The 15,051-nt window shown below is 36.1% G+C and overlaps 1 non-coding gene across 1 annotated transcript; it reads right to left on the bottom strand.

The window, feature by feature from the left end:
• Window positions 1-13,513: 13,513 nt before the first annotated feature.
• On the bottom strand, window positions 13,514-13,620 carry LOC146915491 (small nucleolar RNA R71). Its single transcript, XR_015017058.1, has one exon. It is a non-coding gene; the product is annotated as a small nucleolar RNA R71 (small nucleolar RNA).
• Between the last annotated feature and the right edge of the window lie 1,431 nt (window positions 13,621-15,051).

Here is a 15,051-nt window from a genome sequence, read left to right as displayed (position 1 = left end):
TAATTTTTATGATATGATTATATGCATGAATTGAATGACAATTGCGTTGTTGTTGTTGAATTCGTATGCTAAAATGGGTAGTTATGAACATGATGAGTTTTGTATGAAATTGATGATGGATGATGTTGTGGTTGTTAGATTGATGATGAATTCATGCTCAAATGTTGTTGTTGTTGTTGTTGTTGAATGTGTTGTTGATGAATAGATACATTGGGTATCATGAATTGGTGAATTGGAGATGAGAATTGTTGTTGTTTGTTGAAAGTTGTAAGAGTTGGAGAATTGATGAATTATTGATGATTTGATGTTGTAATCTCAAAACTTGTATATGTTTAAGTGTTTTGAAGTGTATATGACCTATAAACATCTTTGGGATTAAGTTTTGGGGTTTGGGAGAATCAAAATGGGGATTTTGGGTGAAAATGGGTTGGAACCCGTAACTGTGTTTTGAACTTCTGGTGTAGGACGCTTAAGTGTACTCAGGACGCTTAAGCGACCCACCAGCGTGCCAACAGCGTACCAAAAGCGTGCACTTCCTGGAGTTTCTGGAAGTTGGACGCTTAAGCGTGCAGAGGACGCTTAAGCGTGCAACACCCAATTCAGCCATTTTTATTTCTTCGCTTTGTGAGTTGAGCCCAATTAGATAGAACCTATATAAACTCTAGTGTTAGAGGAAAATAGGCTTTACCATAATTTTTCATTATTAAGAGAAGAGGTAGAGAGAAAGAGTAAGAGAAGAGAAGGGTTGAAGATGAATCTAGAGAGAGAGCTAGAGGAAGGTCAAGCTTCAAGGATTGGAGATTGGATTGGAGCTAAAGTGAAGCCCTAGTGTTGATTTTGAAGAATTGTGGTAAGGGGTTAGACTTTAATCATAATTAATAGTTGTAGATTCTACACTAATTCTTTCATTAAGTGGTTAATTTGAATTTAGTTATAGAAATTGGTGCTTAATTTTTATGATATGATTATATGCATGAATTGAATGACAATTGCGTTGTTGTTGTTGAATTCGAACGCTAAAATGGGTAGTTATGAACATGATGAGTTTTGTATGAAATTGATGATGGATGATGTTGTGGTTGTTAGATTGATGATGAATTCATGCTCAAATGTTGTTGTTGTTGTTGTTGTTGAATGTGTTGTTGATGAATAGATACATTGGGTATCATGAATTGGTGAATTGGAGATGAGAATTGTTGTTGTTTGTTGAAAGTTGTAAGAGTTGGAGAATTGATGAATTATTGATGATTTGATGTTGTAATCTCAAAACTTGTATATGTTTAAGTGTTTTGAAGTGTATATGACCTATAAACATCTTTGGGATTAAGTTTTGGGGTTTGGGAGAATCAAAATGGGGATTTTGGGTGAAAATGGGTTGGAACCCGTAACTGTGTTTTGAACTTCTGGTGTAGGACGCTTAAGTGTACTCAGGACGCTTAAGCGACCCACCAGCGTGCCAACAGCGTACCAAAAGCGTGCACTTCCTGGAGTTTCTGGAATTTGGACGCTTAAGCGTGCAGAGGACGCTTAAGCGTGCAACACCCAATTCAGCCATTTTTATTTCTTCGCTTTGTGAGTTGAGCCCAATTAGATAGAACCTATATAAACTCTAGTGTTAGAGGAAAATAGGCTTTACCATAATTTTTCATTATTAAGAGAAGAGGTAGAGAGAAAGAGTAAGAGAAGAGAAGGGTTGAAGAGGAAGCTAGAGAGAGAGCTAGAGGGAGGTCAAGCTTCAAGGATTGGAGATTGGATTGGAGCTAAAGTGAAGCCCTAGTGTTGATTTTGAAGAATTGAGGTAAGGGGTTAGACTTTAATCATAATTAATAGTTGTAGATTCAACCCTAATTCTTTCATTAAGTGGTTAATTTGAATTTAGTTATAGAAATTGGTGCTTAATTTCTATGATATGATTATATGCATGAATTGAATGACAATTGCGTTGTTGTTGTTGAATTCGTATGCTAAAATGGGTAGTTATGAACATGATGAGTTTTGTATGAAATTGATGATGGATGATGTTGTGGTTGTTAGATTGATGATGAATTCATGCTCAAATGTTGTTGTTGTTGTTGTTGTTGAATGTGTTGTTGATGAATAGATACATTGGGTATCATGAATTGGTGAATTGGAGATGAGAATTGTTGTTGTTTGTTGAAAGTTGTAAGAGTTGGAGAATTGATGAATTATTGATGATTTGATGTTGTAATCTCAAAACTTGTATATGTTTAAGTGTTTTGAAGTGTATATGACCTATAAACATCTTTGGGATTAAGTTTTGGGGTTTGGGAGAATCAAAATGGGGATTTTGGGTGAAAATGGGTTGGAACCCGTAACTGTGTTTTGAACTTCTGGTGTAGGACGCTTAAGTGTACTCAGGACGCTTAAGCGACCCACCAGCGTGCCAACAGCGTACCAAAAGCGTGCACTTCCTGGAGTTTCTGGAAGTTGGACGCTTAAGCGTGCAGAGGACGCTTAAGCGTGCAACACCCAATTCAGCCATTTTTATTTCTTCGCTTTGTGAGTTGAGCCCAATTAGATAGAACCTATATAAACTCTAGTGTTAGAGGAAAATAGGCTTTACCATAATTTTTCATTATTAAGAGAAGAGGTAGAGAGAAAGAGTAAGAGAAGAGAAGGGTTGAAGATGAATCTAGAGAGAGAGCTAGAGGAAGGTCAAGCTTCAAGGATTGGAGATTGGATTGGAGCTAAAGTGAAGCCCTAGTGTTGATTTTGAAGAATTGTGGTAAGGGGTTAGACTTTAATCATAATTAATAGTTGTAGATTCTACACTAATTCTTTCATTAAGTGGTTAATTTGAATTTAGTTATAGAAATTGGTGCTTAATTTTTATGATATGATTATATGCATGAATTGAATGACAATTGCGTTGTTGTTGTTGAATTCGTACGCTAAAATGGGTAGTTATGAACATGATGAGTTTTGTATGAAATTGATGATGGATGATGTTGTGGTTGTTAGATTGATGATGAATTCATGCTCAAATGTTGTTGTTGTTGTTGTTGTTGAATGTGTTGTTGATGAATAGATACATTGGGTATCATGAATTGGTGAATTGGAGATGCGAATTGTTGTTGTTTGTTGAAAGTTGTAAGAGTTGGAGAATTGATGAATTATTGATGATTTGATGTTGTAATCTCAAAACTTGTATATGTTTAAGTGTTTTGAAGTGTATATGACCTATAAACATCTTTGGGATTAAGTTTTGGGGTTTGGGAGAATCAAAATGGGGATTTTGGGTGAAAAAGGGTTGGAACCCGTAACTGTGTTTTGAACTTCTGGTGTAGGACGCTTAAGTGTACTCAGGACGCTTAAGCGACCCACCAGCGTGCCAACAGCGTACCAAAAGCGTGCACTTCCTGGAGTTTCTGGAAGTTAGACGCTTAAGCGTGCAGAGGACGCTTAAGCGTGCAACACCCAATTCAGCCATTTTTATTTCTTCGCTTTGTGAGTTGAGCCCAATTAGATAGAACCTATATAAACTCTAGTGTTAGAGGAAAATAGGCTTTACCATAATTTTTCATTATTAAGAGAAGAGGTAGAGAGAAAGAGTAAGAGAAGAGAAGGGTTGAAGAGGAATCTAGAGAGAGAGCTAGAGGAAGGTCAAGCTTCAAGGATTGGAGATTGGATTGGAGCTAAAGTGAAGCCCTAGTGTTGATTTTGAAGAATTGTGGTAAGGGGTTAGACTTTAATCATAATTAATAGTTGTAGATTCTACACTAATTCTTTCATTAAGTGGTTAATTTGAATTTAGTTATAGAAATTGGTGCTTAATTTTTATGATATGATTATATGCATGAATTGAATGACAATTGCGTTGTTGTTGTTGAATTCGTACGCTAAAATGGGTAGTTATGAACATGATGAGTTTTGTATGAAATTGATGATGGATGATGTTGTGGTTGTTAGATTGATGATGAATTCATGCTCAAATGTTGTTGTTGTTGTTGAATGTGTTGTTGATGAATAGATACATTGGGTATCATGAATTGGTGAATTGGAGATGAGAATTGTTGTTGTTTGTTGAAAGTTGTAAGAGTTGGAGAATTGATGAATTATTGATGATTTGATGTTGTAATCTCAAAACTTGTATATGTTTAAGTGTTTTGAAGTGTATATGACCTATAAACATCTTTGGGATTAAGTTTTGGGGTTTGGGAGAATCAAAATGGGGATTTTGGGTGAAAATGGGTTGGAACCCGTAACTGTGTTTTGAACTTCTGGTGTAGGACGCTTAAGTGTACGCAGGACGCTTAAGCGACCCACCAGCGTGCCAACAGCGTACCAAAAGCGTGCACTTCCTGGAGTTTCTGGAAGTTGGACGCTTAAGCGTGCAGAGGACGCTTAAGCGTGCAACACCCAATTCAGCCATTTTTATTTCTTCGCTTTGTGAGTTGAGCCCAATTAGATAGAACCTATATAAACTCTAGTGTTAGAGGAAAATAGGCTTTACCATAATTTTTCATTATTAAGAGAAGAGGTAGAGAGAAAGAGTAAGAGAAGAGAAGGGTTGAAGATGAATCTAGAGAGAGAGCTAGAGGAAGGTCAAGCTTCAAGGATTGGAGATTGGATTGGAGCTAAAGTGAAGCCCTAGTGTTGATTTTGAAGAATTGTGGTAAGGGGTTAGACTTTAATCATAATTAATAGTTGTAGATTCTACCCTAATTCTTTCATTAAGTGGTTAATTTGAATTTAGTTATAGAAATTGGTGCTTAATTTTTATGATATGATTATATGCATGAATTGAATGACAATTGCGTTGTTGTTGTTGTTGAATTCGTACGCTAAAATGGGTAGTTATGAACATGATGAGTTTTGTATGAAATTGATGATGGATGATGTTGTGGTTGTTAGATTGATGATGAATTCATGCTCAAATGTTGTTGTTGTTGTTGTTGTTGTTGAATGTGTTGTTGATGAATAGATACATTGGGTATCATGAATTGGTGAATTGGAGATGAGAATTGTTGTTGTTTGTTGAAAGTTGTAAGAGTTGGAGAATTGATGAATTATTGATGATTTGATGTTGTAATCTCAAAACTTGTATATGTTTAAGTGTTTTGAAGTGTATATGACCTATAAACATCTTTGGGATTAAGTTTTGGGGTTTGGGAGAATCAAAATGGGGATTTTGGGTGAAAATGGGTTGGAACCCGTAACTGTGTTTTGAACTTCTGGTGTAGGACGCTTAAGTGTACTCAGGACGCTTAAGCGACCCACCAGCGTGCCAACAGCGTACCAAAAGCGTGCACTTCCTGGAGTTTCTGGAAGTTGGACGCTTAAGCGTGCAGAGGACGCTTAAGCGTGCAACACCCAATTCAGCCATTTTTATTTCTTCGCTTTGTGAGTTGAGTCCAATTAGATAGAACCTATATAAACTCCAGTTTTAGAGGAAAATAGGCTTTACCATAATTTTTCATTATTAAGAGAAGAGGTAGAGAGAAAGAGTAAGAGAAGAGAAGGGTTGAAGATGAATCTAGAGAGAGAGCTAGAGGAAGGTCAAGCTTCAAGGATTAGAGATTGGATTGGAGCTAAAGTGAAGCCCTAGTGTTGATTTTGAAGAATTGTGGTAAGGGGTTAGACTTTAATCATAATTAATAGTTGTAGATTCTACACTAATTCTTTCATTAAGTGGTTAATTTGAATTTAGTTATAGAAATTGGTGCTTAATTTTTATGATATGATTATATGCATGAATTGAATGACAATTGCGTTGTTGTTGTTGAATTCGTACGCTAAAATGGGTAGTTATGAACATGACGAGTTTTGTATGAAATTGATGATGGATGATGTTGTGGTTGTTAGATTGATGATGAATTCATGCTCAAATGTTGTTGTTGTTGTTGAATGTGTTGTTGATGAATAGATACATTGGGTATCATGAATTGGTGAATTGGAGATGAGAATTGTTGTTGTTTGTTGAAAGTTGTAAGAGTTGGAGAATTGATGAATTATTGATGATTTGATGTTGTAATCTCAAAACTTGTATATGTTTAAGTGTTTTGAAGTGTATATGACCTATAAACATCTTTGGGATTAAGTTTTGGGGTTTGGGAGAATCAAAATGGGGATTTTGGGTGAAAATGGGTTGGAACCCGTAACTGTGTTTTGAACTTCTGGTGTAGGACGCTTAAGTGTACTCAGGACGCTTAAGCGACCCACCAGCGTGCCAACAGCGTACCAAAAGCGTGCACTTCCTGGAGTTTCTGGAAGTTGGACGCTTAAGCGTGCAGAGGACGCTTAAGCGTGCAACACCCAATTCAGCCATTTTTATTTCTTCGCTTTGTGAGTTGAGGCCAATTAGATAGAACCTATATAAACTCTAGTGTTAGAGGAAAATAGGCTTTACCATAATTTTTCATTATTAAGAGAAGAGGTAGAGAGAAAGAGTAAGAGAAGAGAAGGGTTGAAGATGAATCTAGAGAGAGAGCTAGAGGAAGGTCAAGCTTCAAGGATTGGAGATTGGATTGGAGCTAAAGTGAAGCCCTAGTGTTGATTTTGAAGAATTGTGGTAAGGGGTTAGACTTTAATCATAATTAATAGTTGTAGATTCTACCCTAATTCTTTCATTAAGTGGTTAATTTGAATTTAGTTATAGAAATTGGAGCTTAATTTTTATGATATGATTATATGCATGAATTGAATGACAATTGCGTTGTTGTTGTTGAATTCGTACGCTAAAATGGGTAGTTATGAACATGATGAGTTTTGTATGAAATTGATGATGGATGATGTTGTGGTTGTTAGATTGATGATGAATTCATGCTCAAATGTTGTTGTTGTTGTTGTTGTTGTTGAATGTGTTGTTGATGAATAGATACATTGGGTATCATGAATTGGTGAATTGGAGATGAGAATTGTTGTTGTTTGTTGAAAGTTGTAAGAGTTGGAGAATTGATGAATTATTGATGATTTGATGTTGTAATCTCAAAACTTGTATATGTTTAAGTGTTTTGAAGTGTATATGACCTATAAACATCTTTGGGATTAAGTTTTGGGGTTTGGGAGAATCAAAATGGGGATTTTGGGTGAAAATGGGTTGGAACCCGTAACTGTGTTTTGAACTTCTGGTGTAGGACGCTTAAGTGTACTCAGGACGCTTAAGCGACCCACCAGCGTGCCAACAGCGTACCAAAAGCGTGCACTTCCTGGAGTTTCTGGAAGTTGGACGCTTAAGCGTGCAGAGGACGCTTAAGCGTGCAACACCCAATTCAGCCATTTTTATTTCTTCGCTTTGTGAGTTGAGCCCAATTAGATAGAACCTATATAAACTCCAGTGTTAGAGGAAAATAGGCTTTACCATAATTTTTCATTATTAAGAGAAGAGGTAGAGAGAAAGAGTAAGAGAAGAGAAGGGTTGAAGATGAATCTAGAGAGAGAGCTAGAGGAAGGTCAAGCTTCAAGGATTGGAGATTGGATTGGAGCTAAAGTGAAGCCCTAGTGTTGATTTTGAAGAATTGTGGTAAGGGGTTAGACTTTAATCATAATTAATAGTTGTAGATTCTACCCTAATTCTTTCATTAAGTGGTTAATTTGAATTTAGTTATAGAAATTGGTGCTTAATTTTTATGATATGATTATATGCATGAATTGAATGACAATTGCGTTGTTGTTGTTGAATTCGTACGCTAAAATGGGTAGTTATGAACATGATGAGTTTTGTATGAAATTGATGATGGATGATGTTGTGGTTGTTAGATTGATGATGAATTCATGCACAAATGTTGTTGTTGTTGTTGTTGAATGTGTTGTTGATGAATAGATACATTGGGTATCATGAATTGGTGAATTGGAGATGAGAATTGTTGTTGTTTGTTGAAAGTTGTAAGAGTTGGGGAATTGATGAATTATTGATGATTTGATGTTGTAATCTCAAAACTTGTATATGTTTAAGTGTTTTGAAGTGTATATGACCTATAAACATCTTTGGGATTAAGTTTTGGGGTTTGGGAGACTCAAAATGGGGATTTTGGGTGAAAATGGGTTGGAACCCGTAACTGTGTTTTGAACTTTTGGTGTAGGACGCTTAAGTGTACTCCGGACGCTTAAGCGACCCACCAGCGTGCCAACAGCGTACCAAAAGTGTGCACTTCCTGGAGTTTCTTTAGGTTGGACGCTTAAGCGTGCAACACCCAATTCAGCCATTTTTATTTCTTCGCTTTGTGAGTTGAGCCCAATTAGATAGAACCTATATAAACTCCAGTGTTAGAGGAAAATAGGCTTTACCATAATTTTTCATTATTGAGAGAAGAGGTAGAGAGAAAGAGTAAGAGAAGAGAAGGGTTGAAGAGGAAGCTAGAGAGAAAGCTAGAGGGAGGTCAAGCTTGAAGGATTGGAGCTAGGATTGGAGCTAAAGTGAGGCCCTAGTGTTGATTTTGAAGAATTGAGGTAAGGGGTTAGACTTTAATCATAATTAATAGTTGTAGATTCTACCCTGATTCTTTCATTAAGTGGTTAATTTGAATTTAGTTGTAGAAATTGGTGCTTAATTTTGATGATATGATTATATGCATGAATTGAATGATAATTGCGTTGTTGTTGTTGAATTCGTATGCTAAAATGGGTAGTTATGAACATGATGAGTTTTGTATGAAATTGATGTTGGATGATGTTGTGGTTGTTAGATTGATGATGAATTCATGCTCAAATGTTGTTGTTGTTGTTGTTGAATGTGTTGTTGATGAATAGATACATTGGGTATCATGAATTGGTGAATTGGTGATGAGAATTGTTGTTGTTTGTTGAAAGTTGTAAGAGTTGGAGAATTGATGAATTATTGATGATTTGATGTTATAATCTCAAAACTTGTATATGTTTAAGTGTATATGACCTATAAACATCTTTGGGATTAAGTTTTGGGGTTTGGGAGAATCAAAATGGGGATTTTGGGTGAAAATGGGTTGGAACCCGTAACTGTGTTTTGAACTTCTGGTGTAGGACGCTTAAGCGTACTCAGGACGCTTAAGCGACCCACCAGCGTGCCAACAGCGTACCAAAAGCGTGCAGTTCCTGGAGTTTCTGGAAGTTGGACGCTTAAGCGTGCAGAGGACGCTTAAGCGTGCAACACCCAATTCAGCCATTTTTATTTCTTCGCTTTGTGAGTTGAGCCCAATTAGATAGAACCTATATAAACTCTAGTATTAGAGGAAAATAGGTTTTACCATAATTTTTCATTATTAAGAGAAGAGGTAGAGAGAAAGAGTAAGAGATGAGAAGGGTTGAAGAGGAAGCTAGAGAGAAAGCTAGAGGGAGGTCAAGCTTCAAGGATTGGAGCTAAAGTGAAGCTCTAGTGTTGATTTTGAAGAATTGAGGTAAGGGGTTAGACTTTAATCATAATTAATAGTTGTAGATTCTACCCTAATTCTTTCATTAAGTGGTTAATTTGAATTTAGTTGTAGAAATTGGTGCTAAATTTTGATGATATGATTATATGCATGAATTGAATGATAATTGTGTTGTTGTTGTTGACTTCGTATGCTAAAATGGGTAGTTATGAACATGATGAGTTTTGTATGAAATTGATGATGGATGATGTTGTGGTTGTTAGATTGATGATGAATTCATGCTCAAATGTTGTTGTTGTTGTTGAATGTGTTGTTGATGAATAGATACATTGGGTATCATGAATTGGTGAATTGGTGATGAGAATTGTTGTTGTTTGTTGAAAGTTGTAAGAGTTGGAAAATTGATGAATTATTGATGATTTGATGTTGTAATCTCAAAACTTGTATATGTTTAAGTGTTTTGAAGTGTATATGACCTATAAACATCTTTAGGATTAAGATTTGGGGTTTGGGAGAATCAAAATGGGGATTATGGGTGAAAATGGGTTGGAACCCGTAACTGTGTTTTGAACTTCTGGTGTAGGACGCTTAAGCGTACTCAGGAAGCTTAAGCGACCCACCAGCGTGCCAACAGCGTACCAAAAGCGTGCACTTCCTGGAGTTTCTGGAAGTTGGACGCTTAAGCGTGCAAAGGACGCTTAAGCGTGCAACACCCAATTCAGCCATTTTTATTTCTTCGCTTTGTGAGTTGAGCCCAATTAGATAGAACCTATATAAACTCTAGTGTTAGAGGAAAATAGGCTTTACCATAATTTGTCATTATTAAGAGAAGAGGTAGAGAGAAAGAGTAAGAGAAGAGAAGGGTTGAAGAGGAAGCTAGAGAGAGAGCTAGAGGGAGGTCAAGCTTCAAGGATTGGAGCTAGGATTGGAGCTAAAGTGAAGCCCTAGTGTTGATTTTGAAGAATTGAGGTAAGGGGTTAGACTTTAATCATAATTAATAGTTGTAGATTCTACCCTAATTCTTTCATTAAGTGGTTAATTTGAATTTAGTTGTAGAAATTGGTGCTTAATTTTGATGATATGATTATATGCATGAATTGAATGATAATTGCGTTGTTGTTGTTGAATTCGTATACTAAAATGGGTAGTTATGAACATGATGAGTTTTGTATAAAATTGATGATGGATGATGTTGTGGTTGTTAGATTGATGATGAATTCATGCTCAAATGTTGTTGTTGTTGTTGTTGAATGTGTTGTTGATGAATAGATACATTGGGTATCATGAATTGGTGAATTGGTGATGAGAATTGTTGTTGTTTGTTGAAAGTTGTAAGAGTTGGAGAATTGATCAATTATTGATGATTTGATGTTGTAATCTCAAAACTTGTATATGTTTAAGTGTTTTGAAATGTATATGACCTATAAACATCTTTGGGATTAAGTTTTGGGGTTTGGGAGAATCAAAATGGGGATTTTGGGTGAAAATGGGTTGGAACTCGTAACTGTGTTTTGAACTTCTGGTGTAGGACGCTTAAGCGTACTCAGGACGCTTAAGCGACCCACCAGCGTGCCAAAAGCGTGCACTTCCCGGAGTTTCTGGAAGTTGGACGCTTAAGCGTGCAACACCCAATTCATCCATTTTTATTTCTTTGCTTTGTGCACTTGGGGACCAATCCGGGCTCTCTAAAATGATTCTTTTGACTTGTTTAACCTCTATTTATACACTTAAACCTACTGGAACATCGGGAGGATCGAATTGAACTTGATTTTGTGAAATTACACTTAACTTTTGAAAAACGGTCCGAACGTCGATTTCTCTGAAAAACTCGTTTTCTCCAGAATTTGAGGTAGGACTAAGGTTGTATAATGTTTATATGATTTCTAAAAATGGTTGTGATTGGTTTCATCAAGTTTTAACTTGTTTTGCTTAGAAAATTGCATTCTTTTGGAAAAGTGATAAATAGAGGGAAACTTTGAGTTTTTCATGATTTCGTCACATTTGGCCGGTGAAACGCCAAAGTATCTTCTACTGCACTCACATGTGGCCTAGAGGTATACTTAGTTGAGGCATTGAATCTTGTTTACTTGGTTTGGTTCAATAACTTCAATTATTTTGAAAATGAGATACCGATAGACGAACTTTGTTGAAAACGGTTCCTTTGAACCAGTTACCTTGTAAATCTTTTGTGAATGACTTTATATGATTAATTGAGGATATATGAATGGTTGTTGAAGGTTGAATATGGTTGAATATGATTTTTATCATAAATGTTGTATTATTCCACCTTGCTTGGTTTATGAGAAGTATGTGGGATTGTTGTGAGATATTGTGTAGTTGATGATGTTTTATGTGATGATGACTCATATGTGAATTTGATGAGTCATAATTTAGTCTAATTTAATGCATTATTTAGTTTAGTTTTATTTAGAGTTGATTTTATTTTATTGCATATTTATTTCTTTTTTGAATATTTTACTTTAAATTGCATTTTATTTTATTTTAGGAACGAATATATGGTGGAAGGTGTCTTGGAGCAAAAGAAACAGGACTGGAGCAAATACAGTACGGAAATACGAAGATACGAGACAAAAATATGTCTCCACCAAGTCAGAAGCTTGGCACGGCCCGTGCCAACATGTGGCACGGCCGTGCCACCCTCCAGGATACTCTTTTGCTGCTTTTCTTCAAGCCCAAGTTACCCTGTAGCAGCTTTACTGATTTGCCCTTATAGTTGCTTAGTTTTTAAGTCAATTGTAAAGTTATAAATAGAGTAGCTCTCCATCATAAACATTCACCTCTTTTTAGAATATTTCAATACAATTATTTTAATAAAGATTCTTTTCCTTTGTTTACTTTCTCGCAATTTATTTTATTGTCTTCTCTCTTCTTCCCCCATGTCTACAATGAATATGAGTGAGTAGACTTCTTCGTCTTGGGATTGTTGGGAAAGTCTAATGACATAATCCTAACAAACCAAGCTTTAACCCTAATTTCATGTAACCGTAATTTCTAATTTAGATTCACCGTTTTAACATGAATTAACAATTATCAAACTGTAGAAGCGAAAGTGGAGGGTTTGATAATTGTTAATCCATTATCCCAAACATCAATTCATAATGCGAAAGCGGAGCTTTGATGTTGGAACAAGTGAATCTAGACAATAATTGCAAAGGCAACGAAATAGTCTTTGCAATTATTGAGACACAAGTAGTTTCAATCCTTATAAGCATCCTCTAGTAATCAAGTCAGCGAAATAGGCTTGGTTACTAGAGGTAAACTCTCACCGGAATTTCATCGGAAAGGTGAGGGGCTAAAGGGAAACCGGTCTTTAGGAATTAAGGTGTAAACCATGGAATTAGAAGTTAAAGTCTTGTCTAGTGAAAGATTTGTTATTATGACGAACCAATGATCCCAAGGCTATTTTTATTATTGTTATTTACTTTCAACAACTGAACTCTCAAACTTCTTATTTCTATTCTCCTCTAATCATTTTCTAAAAGTTAATTAGATTGACCAACTCCCTAACGGAACGATACTTTCTTACTACTATTACTTCGATTGACCGTGCACTTGCAGTTTGGCCTATCAAGTTTTTGGCGTCGTTGTCGGGGAGTTAACTAATTTAATTAACTTTTCTTTAGTGATTAGATTTCTCTCTTCTTCTTCTTCTTCTTCTTCTTCTTCTTCTTCTTCTTTTCTTTTTAACTTTTAATTTTTCTGTTATCTTTAACTTCTTGGGTTCCCAATTTTTTATGCGGAAAACCAGAAATCGAGTGGTAATAATCCTCGAGATCGAAAGGTATTTGCATAAACGAAAGAGAGACGCACGAAATAACACCGCCATGGTTGATCGCACTCTCAAAGAGTATGCAACGCTGTCTACGGCTGAGCCACAAGTTGTTATTGTGTACCCAACGGTTGAGGATGACAATTTTGAAATAAAGCCTGCCCTACTTAACTTGGTGCAGCAAAACCAATTTTCGGGATCCCCCACCGAGGATCCCAATCTTCACATCTATGTTTTCCTAAGAATTAGTGGAACCATGAAGGAGAACCAAGAGGTCGTAAGACTTCATCTCTTTCCCTTTTCCTTACGGGATAGAGCTAGCACTTGGTTCCATTCCCTCGAAGTCGGTTCCATTACTTCATGGGATCAGATGAGGCAAGCATTCCTTGCCCGGTTCTTTCCCCCATCCAAAACTGCTAAGCTTAGGGACCAAATCACACGGTTCAACCAAAAAGATGGGGAATCTCTCTATGAGGCGTGGGAGCGTTTCAAAGAAATGCCAAGACTTTGTCCCCACCATGGCCTAGAGAAGTGGCTCACAGTCCACACCTTTTATAATGGCTTATCTTATACCACTAAGATGTCTGTTGATGCAGCTGCAGGTAGAGCTCTAATGAACAAGAACTACACGGAGGCATACGCCTTGATTGAAGACATGTCTCAAAATCATTACAAATGGACCGACGAGAGAGCCATCACTAGTTCTTCATCCTCCAAAAAAGAGGCAGGTATGTGTTTTATCTTGGTTTGTCGGGTGTCAAACATTGATTAAGTTTGAACCTTTTTAACCTTTGATATCTCATTTTTTCTTGGGAAGGGAAAAATAAGAAAAACCCTTGAGAATCGAGGTCCGGGAGTTGTTTTCGTTACGGGAATGTGTTAGGCACCCATAACGACTATAGTATCCTATAGGAACCGTCTTTACTTTCTACGCGCGCGCTTTATTTTTAAATGCTATTTGAAAAAATGATATTTACACCTAAGAGTTTACTAAGTCAAGAATTGGAGGGAGAAGGAGATGTTTGAATTTTTGTTTTATTGGACTTGGAGAAGTTTTGATTTCTTGCCTACATACCCTTTTAAGGGATCAAACTCCATGTAGTTCTCTTCCAAAAAATGTTTTTGTTTTTGTTGGTTGATTTTAATTTTGAAAATGGAATTTTGAAGAATAAGAGAGAGGCCTCAAGGGCATAAGATTTGGAAAATGTTAGGTGTGATTAGCTACTTTGCAAAAAGAGTCTAAGTATGATTAAAATTCATTAAGATTTTTGTTTAAGAAAATAAAAGGAAAATTCAATGGGCAAGGTTTCTTTGGAAAATTATTTGAGTGAAGCGGTTCATGTTTTTTGGAAAAGAGAATTTTCTAAGTATCGTGATTCCTAAACATACATCTAAAGCATACATTCCCTAAACATCATCTAAAGTATCCATGTGATGTGTGTGCATGTGTCGGTGCTTGTGTCGGTGTACATCATTAGAGTCCATTGTCCTTTACATTGGCCCTAGTTTACATTCTATGGTCTTGCAAGAATTTAAAATTGCACGAAGTAAAATACACCACCCTAGGTTTTACATTCTAAGTCTTGGCATGAGAATTAAAGTGCAAGAAATGAAGCTAAAATTGAAGGATGAAATATGCTTATGGAATGTATGAAACATGAGATGAAAATGTTAGTAGCACAAGATATAAAGCAAGTAAAAGCTATCATAACAAAAGTAAGAAAATTGACATAAAATGCAAGCAAAAATAATGGGTAATAGCCCTAAAAATTCATCACCAATGCAAGGCTTGGATATGACCTATAATCCTCATAATTCAACATACTTTCAAGACATAAAATCCAGGTTTTAAAATGAGAATCAAAGTGTCATTGTAAACTTTACATTTTTATGTGAATTTAGACCTATTTGCACTATTTATTCACAAAACAAAACTTGCAAAGCAAGCAACCAAGC

Source organism: Medicago sativa, chromosome 6, assembly GCF_051527215.1.
Source record: "Medicago sativa cultivar Bolivia chromosome 6, Bolivia_mono, whole genome shotgun sequence".
Taxonomy (NCBI): Eukaryota; Viridiplantae; Streptophyta; class Magnoliopsida; order Fabales; family Fabaceae; genus Medicago; species Medicago sativa.
The sequence above is the reverse complement of the archived record's forward strand: the minus strand, read 5'-3'. Positions and strand labels throughout refer to the sequence as shown.